Genomic DNA, 6,000 nt, shown 5'->3' with positions numbered 1-6,000 from the left:
TTCTTTCTTTCTTTCTTTCTTTCTTTCTTTCTTTCTTTCTTTCTTTCTTTCCTTCTTTTCTTCTCAGAGAACAAAGAACAAAGCCTTTACTCTGGTTATCATATTTTATAAGGCATGCACACACATAAACGAGGAAGTTCAGGCTCCTAGAGCTGGCAAAAGGCTGAGCTGGGAACGGGAACTTTCTGCCATAGCACAACACCTTCCACTTGCACCAGCCCAAATAATTGTTTAAACACTGTCCCCCCTCTTCCTCACTGTTCCACCTCCTTAAGTCTTTTCCTAGTTTGCCCATGATTCAGATCATGTCTTCTGTTTCATGAGATATGCCCATCCACACCTTCTCCCGGGAATTCTACCTACCCTTCCCCACTCCCTTTAATCCCCTGGACATCTGGGTAACAATTGATTTCTTCCTGGGGCATTTAGAAACCATCCTCAAAAATGTTTTCTTTTAGCCATCCCTCACTAGATACAGAGTCCATGTTACATGCTGTATTACTTTGCTAAGGCAGCCAAAACAAACTACCAGAGATCAGGTGGCCTAAACAACAGACTTACTTTCTGACAGTTCTGGAGGCTACAAGTTCAACAGCAAGGTGTCAGAGGGGGCTGTGTCTTCTGAGACGTCTCTCCTTGATGTGCAGATGGTCCTCTTCTCCCTGTGTCTTCACATCGTCTTTTCTCTGTGCAAGTCTGTGTCCAAATTTCCTCTCCTGATAAGAATACCAGTCTATTGAATTAGGACCCACCCTCATGACCTTATTTTTACTTCATTCCCTTTTTAAACCCCTTATATCCATAAAGTCACATTCTAAGGTAGTTTAATATGAACTTTGGAGGGACACAATTCAGCCCACAACATAAACCGCAAAGAGCCCCCAGATTTTCTCAGTACCATTTACCATAACTGTAATTATTTTCACATGTAAGTCATTTTTAAATGCCTATCGCATACCTAGAGTTTCCATAAGGGCAGGAGTCAGGTCTGTTTGGTTGAAAACACACTTTTGGTGGGGATGCCTGCGTGGCTCATGTTGGTTAAGCATCTGGCTCAGGTCATGATTTCATGGTTTGTGAGTTTGAGTCCCACGTCGGGCTCGCTGCTCTCTGTTTCAGATCCTCTGTCCCCTTCCCCCACTCACTCTCTCTTTCTCTTCCTTTCTCGAAAACTAAACATTAAAAAATTTAAAAAGAAAACACAACCTTAGCACCCGAAACTGCCTGGTGCCTAGTATGTAGCAGGTTATCTCCTTGACATTGCTATTAAAATCGTCTTTGTTATTATTATTTCCTATGTAACTCCAGTATCTGGCACAAAGTAAGTAGCTGAGTAAATATTTAGTTAAAGACATTTAATAACTAGCAACTGAAAAGAATTCCCTAGACACTTTTTCTTTTGTTGTGTTTTCTCTTAAACCAATGAGTGGCTCACTTTAGCGTGCCAGTCCATGTATGTGTCCTTCCTTCCCTCACCACATATTTGCATTAGCAAACAGAGAAAGGACGTTTCATATAGTGAGGTGCGCTTCGTAATAGCAAACTGGCCTCAGCTCAGGTTTAACACACTGCGACTTTGATGGCGTGCTAATGACATGAGTGGTGCTACTTTGTGAACTCAGGTGTCCTCCAGAGCCACGTTCAGTACTGTCCTTGGTCCCTGGCACTGGGGCCCATGGCCTGGCCTGCACTGCCCTCCGCCAACTGCCTTCCTCTCTGTAAGGGAGGAATATATGGGGCCAAGGTAAATGGTACATAAAAATCTATTACCCAGGTTCCCCATCTTTCTGGACCTTTCTCTGAGTCCTCGGGACCCTGAATTGCCCTGTCAAAATGGCCCTGAGATTGCTTCTGGGACTTGCATAGGTCCCTTCCCCAGATTCATCCTTCTGAGAGCATCCCCACATCCAAGAGAGGGCAGGACAGTCCTCATGGTATGGGACAGAGCCAGGGGTGGAAAGGAAAGGGGGCAGGGCATGGGCCAGGGGCCCCCATTTGATCTCTTAGCTCTATCTCCCAAAATATCTGGGCAGCCCTGGATGTCTTTGCATATTTTATGCTCTTGTGTCTCATCTAAGAAACAATAGAAATCCATAGAAAAGTTTCCCAAGACTCAGCCTCAGGAATCCTTATGCCTCTGGCTGTGTTGCCTAGAACCAGCCAGGCCTGAACTTGTATCCCAAATCTACCACCATTGTCTGTGTGCTTTTACATCAACTGCTTAAATTTGCTGAGCTTCATTTTCCCCAAATGAAAAAACGGATTTGGGGGTACTCAAACAAGGTGATGTATTTACGACAAAATTTTCAGTGATGTTCCTTGTTGCCCTGGAATTGATTACTAGGACCCAAAGATGAGGGGGAAGAGGTATTATATCCCACCTTCTAAGGAAATGTCAGTTAAGTGTGCATCAGCAGTTGGGGCCAGATACCTCCCACAGAGCGTAGAAAGAGACAACGCAACGCCCTCAACAGAACCTTGGCAAGAGTAATTAAAGAGGCATGGGAACACAAGAAAAGTAAAATACAGCAATTTAAAAAATGTCTATAAAGCAGAAAAAAGCAGCAAGAAAAACATGGTAATGAAATATGGATAAATAACAGACCTGGTTATTCTTAATGAGTCATAAAGCAAATGACAGCAAAAAACAATGTTTGCATTGATTGATTGATTGATTGATTTATAGTATATGTGGGGGAGGGGCAGAAGGAGAGGGAGAGAATCCTAAGCAGGCTCCACACTGGGCCGGATGCAGGGCTCGATCTCAAGACCATGAGATCATGACCTGAGTCAAAATCAAGAGTCAGATGCTTAACTGACTGAGCCTCGCAGGTGCCCCTACAATGTTTGCATTTAAACCATATTCTCTTGGGGCTACTGCACCCATGAAGTAAGTCTTTCTTTTAATCATGCTGGGCACATGCATTGAGAAAAATGAGGCCCCGTTTTTAGCCCCTGACACTGAGAACTCAAAAAAAAAAAAGGTAAAGAGATCATCAATGAACTGGGGAATGCCATGTAAAACAAACTAAGGGAAAGAATTCGATGAAGAGTTATAAAAACAACTTTCTTCTCTTCTTTAAGTAGCTGAAGTTATGATTTTTCAGGGCTCTGTTGCACAATCTTACAAAAAGACAACATGAGAGGAATTGAAATTTTAGATTGGGCCAGTGAGCTATAATGATTACCCAGAAATACATTTTGAACATCTGAAATAACCTTTCCCATCATACTCTTCTGGCACTTTCTGTGAGACCATAAGCTAAAGTACTTGACGGGGTGCCTGGGTGGCTCAGTCGGTTAAGCGTCTGACTTCAGCTCAGGTCATGATCTCACAGTTTGTGAGTTCGAGCCCCATGTTGGGCTCTGTACTGACAGTTCGGAGCCGGAGCCTGCTTTGGGTTCTGTGTCTCCCTCTGTCTCTGCCCCTCCCCTACTCGCACATGCTCTTTCTCTCTCAAAACTCAATAAACATTTAAAAAAATAAAAAAATATAAATGAATAAAGTACATGACAGGCTATACTGTTACCAAGAAGAATTTACTGAGAAAATGTTCTCACTGTAAGCAGCTTATCCAAACTAGGAAGGGAGTTTACTGATCTGAATACTAAGATAAAGCAAGACACCTGATGCTAGTGGGAATATTTTAGCCTTGTGTTCACCTCATGGCTCTTCCATCAGCTGAACAATTTCAGGCAAGTCACTCAAAATTACTGAGCCTTGTTTCCTTCTTAGAGGAACGGGGGAGCACAATCTCCACTTGGCAGCTATGTTGAGAGGGTTAAAAGTGACCTCAAACGTAAAGGGCCAAGAATGAGTCTTGCATGGTGGACATGCTTCATCTGGGCCAGCTGTTCCTGCTCCAGTAGCTTTGAACTTCTGCCGTGAGAATGCAGTGGAGGCTAATCTCAGAACCATTTATGTAACCAATAATTCCCCAAATGTTAATATCCCTTCCCATTCAAGAAGACTAGATTGCTAATTCTTGCACCTTTGAAAACTGCTACAGTTTTACTTACATACTGAAAAAAACGAGGCCCAGAAGAGGCGAGTTGCAGATTATTTTGGCACCACACCGAGGAGGAGGAATCTAATCTAGCTCCATCTGTTATGCAAAGGTGGGCTCTTCTTTTCATTTGATTAATAAAAAGTTAAGGAGAAGAAAAACAGCTGTCATAGATAATCTGCTGAACTGATACGGTAGTTACTTTTGATGAGCCCAGAAGCCACTAAATAAGAGTTCTGTTCGTTTAGGTAGATGGTGGTGATGCAGCCACACCCTGATCCATTTTGCTGGCTGTGGCAGCATACCCCAGTTTCTGAGATGATAGTTGCTCACAACTACCCCCTTCTCCAAAGAATCTCTCCCTTTAAGCCAATACTACTTAGCCTGAGAGGTTCTGTCCTCCCCACTCCACCCTTCTACAACCCACAGCCAATGACAGACTGACCACGGATAGAAATGGTGGTGCTCGTGTCTCTACTGTGGGGTGTAATTAATGCTCCAGAGCTCCCCTGTAGGATCAGGCTGAAGTGTCTCCAGGTGAGACTTCATCCTTGCTTAGCTCCTCCTCCTGCCCTTCCCTCATTTCCTTCTCTGCGAGGCTCTTGCCCAACTAAATATCTCTGCTGATCTCCTTCCTCCAGTTCTGCTCCCAGGAAACCCAACCTAAGACACTGGAGAAAGCAGATGACTAGTGACGGATATTTTATTAATGATTACTGTTACTCTTGAAACAAATTCATAGAATGACGATTAGGATTCGGGTATCACACGAAAGGAAAACATTTAAAACTTAGAGTTCTAAAGCAACTTTAAAATGTTTTGTCATCTGAAAATAGACAAATGGTAAAAGACTATGAACGGGATCTTAAAATGTTGAAAGCATTCCCGTTATACTTGTCACAGATCAATAATGGCATAGATTGGCAACTTGCCATATAAAAGAGGCAGAAACTATTAAGTTGCTGTGTAGAAACTAAAGTTTCTGTAGTTTCGTACAGCAGAAACTATTAACTTCCTCAATGTTATTATGACTTAAGGAAAAACACTTTCTTTATCCCCTCCCCCTCAATCCCCAAACTTTTAGCCACATGTTTCCCAGGTTTGGAGAGAGCACTGGTGACTCCAAGTGGCCAGTAAGGCAATTTTTGGTCAAAACTCCCAAATAAAAGAGACAGAGACACCTGCATCCTAATGTATATAGGTTTTCTGTTTTTTAGAGCATTGATGGCTTGAACACTTTGTTAACCTCTGCTGGTATACTGTATGAGATTTCAGAACTTAAATATCCTTTTATTATAAGACGAAAATTGGTATTTCTTAGAATATCAAAGTCTTTAAGAAAATCTGAGATTATTCCAAACAGGCATGGGAATTCAGAACTATAAAGAACGAGAGCATTAAATAAGAGAAATTAAGGTCTTAGGCACTAAATTAAATGATTTCCAGTTTCGATGGTGTTTTTAATACCATGTATAAGCTGTTTTAAATATGACCCTATAACTATACGACTCTGGTGGCTCAGTCGGTTTAGCGTCCTACTGTACTCTTTTTTTTTTTTTTTTTTTGAGAGAGAGAGAGAGAGAGAGAGAGAGAGAGAGAGAGAGAGAGCACAAGCTGGGAAGGGATAGAAAGAGAGGGAGACACAGAATTAGAAGCAGGTTCCAGGCTCCGAGCTATCAGTACAGAGCCCAATGCAGGGCTCAAGCTCATAAGCCAAGATATCATGACCTGAGCTGCAGTCAGTCCTTAACCAGCTGAGCCACCAGGCACCCCAAGCATCTGACTCTTGATTTCTGCTCAGGTCATGATCTCACAGTTCATGAGATTGAGCCCAGTGTCAGGCTGTGTGCATGCAGCCTGCTTGGCAATCTCTCTTTCCCTTTCTCTGTGCTCCTCCCCCGCCTGTGCTCACTCTCTCTCTCAAAATAAACAAATACGCATTAAAACAAACAAATAAATAAATAGATACACCTATAACTAAGAATGCAGAAGG

General features: G+C 42.6%; 1 long non-coding RNA gene across 2 annotated transcripts in view; it reads right to left on the bottom strand.

Annotated features, from left to right (window-relative positions):
* The window catches only part of LOC121040633 (uncharacterized), a 397,748-nt gene that overhangs the window by 70,471 nt on the left and 321,277 nt on the right, over positions 1–6,000 (bottom strand). The window lies entirely within an intron of this gene.

This window comes from Herpailurus yagouaroundi, unplaced genomic scaffold (genome assembly GCF_014898765.1).
Source record: "Herpailurus yagouaroundi ecotype Mexico unplaced genomic scaffold, PumYag 182, whole genome shotgun sequence".
NCBI classification, from domain to species: domain Eukaryota; kingdom Metazoa; phylum Chordata; class Mammalia; order Carnivora; family Felidae; genus Herpailurus; species Herpailurus yagouaroundi.
This window is presented reverse-complemented; position numbering and strand designations above follow the sequence as displayed.